This window comes from Perca fluviatilis, chromosome 19 (genome assembly GCF_010015445.1).
Source record: "Perca fluviatilis chromosome 19, GENO_Pfluv_1.0, whole genome shotgun sequence".
NCBI classification, from domain to species: Eukaryota; Metazoa; Chordata; class Actinopteri; order Perciformes; family Percidae; genus Perca; species Perca fluviatilis.
The window spans coordinates 1,560,119-1,562,618 of NC_053130.1; the positions used below are offsets into that span (position 1 = coordinate 1,560,119).

The 2,500-nt window shown below is 35.5% G+C and overlaps 1 protein-coding gene across 1 annotated transcript in view; it reads right to left on the bottom strand.

Annotated features, from left to right (window-relative positions):
* LOC120548422 (glutamate dehydrogenase, mitochondrial-like) overlaps positions 1 to 2,500 on the bottom strand; it is a 26,970-nt gene that overhangs the window by 21,062 nt on the left and 3,408 nt on the right. The window lies entirely within an intron of this gene.

Sequence of the window (2,500 nt, forward strand, 5' to 3'; positions counted from 1 at the left end):
GCCTAAAACTTAACATGTGGAAACTCTGCTGCCCCCCCGTTTAGGTTTGGACACAAACAGAGCTTTCCTGCCTCCTGATTGGCTCTTACTAGTCCTGAATATATATATAAAAAAAAGGGCTGAATATTTTGAGAGAAAAGTCGAAATAATTCAAGGAAAGAAAGAAAAAAAACTTTGATTATTATGACATTTTTTAGGCTTTTTTCCGGCGTTCAAATCATTCTATAGAAATGTACAGAAGACACACACACACACACACGCACACACACACACACACACGCACACACACACACGCACACACACACGCACACACACACGCAGACACACACACACACACACAGACACACACACAGACACACACACAAAACAGACACACACACAGACACACACACAGACACACACACACACACACACACACACACACACGCGACACACACGCGACCACATACGACACACACACACGCCGCTATCACACACACGCGACAATAACACACACACACACACACGCCCATCGCAAACACACACGCCGCACACACAAAATAATAACACACACACACACACACTCACACACAAACGCTATCAAAACAAACACTCAACACAAACAAACACACACACCACAACAACAATAACGCCGCACACACACCGCTACAACAATAATAACAATACATCAACAACAAACAAAACACACACATCACAACCACACACACTACACACACATCACACACACACACACAATACCACCATCAATAAACACACGACACACACAAAACACACCACACACACTCACACACAATAATAACACAACACACGCCACACAAATAATACACACACAGACACACACACACAAACACACACACACACACGCCAACACACACACACACCTATCAACACACACACACACACACAGCACACACACACACAGACAATACAACACAACACACACACACTATCAATAATACCACACAACACACCCACACACAGACACACACCTATCATCAACAAAAAACGGTATATCATCACACGCCATCACACGCCATCTACTCCATCCATCTAATACCCATAATCACACACATCACACGCCGCTATATCAACAACAAGCATCACCCACACACGCACGCCGCTATCAATAATAACCCAACACACACACACACGCGATCACACACACACACAATAACACACAACAACACAGACACACACAAGCAGAAGACACACACACACACACACAGTAGAAATGTACAGACGATGATTATGATCTAACAGGTAAACTAAGAGAGAACATGTTCTAGTCTCTTCTCTGGTCTGGAACCGGACCGACTGACTCATCGTTAGTTGAAGGTTTAAAGTCTCCACGGCGTTCGTGCTCTTACCCAACAGACCTGCCCAGATAACCAGGGTTCATTCACACTTTTGGGGCATTTTGGGGGGGCTGGAGGGGGGTGGAGGGGGGTATTTATCTTCCACCCCCCTCCAGCGAGCGTTAGAGTCTGTTTTCCCTCTGCTGCTGCGAACACACAGACCGAGAGTAGAGAGAGTCTGGAGAGGAGCCAACACAGCGCTGTAAAAACAGCCGGCTGACAGAAAAAAACTGCACAAACCGGTTGAACTCTGAACCAACACACCAACCAAAACCACCGTCGTCTGAGAGCCAGTTTCTGTGAAACATCATCAATGGCGCCATAAAAACGCCGACGCTGTCTTGTATATCTGACATACATGACCGAAACAAACCCAAAACATATATATACATATACATATACATATATTTTTACATATATAAACATATTTACATACATACACATACATATATTTACATATTTATTTTTAATACATATATTACATTACATACACACATACATATTTACATACACATACATATTTTATTTTACATATATTTTACATACATAAACACATTACTTACAACATATTTACACATATTTACTTACACTTATTTTACACATTTACTTTACATACTTACACATACATTAATACTACTATTATTTTACACATACATACATATTTATATTATTATTTTACTATTATTACTTAAACATACTACATATTTACTTTTACATATTTATTTTTACACATTATTAATATTATTTATTTTACATTATTTAAACATATTACTAAACATATTATTTTTATTATTTACTTACATATTTACTTACATACACATATTATTTTAATACATATAATATTACATATTTATTATTTTTACATTTTTTATTATTTATTTACATATTTATTTTTACATATTTATTTTACACATTTACAAAACATATTATTTTAATATTACACATACATACATATTATATTTTTACATATACAATTACATTATTATTACACATATTTATTATTATATATTTATAATTATATTTAATATTTACATATATATATATTAAATTTATTACATATAATGCATATATATTATGCATATATATTATTATTATATGAAAACATATTATATATATATATAACATATTATATATATATATATATA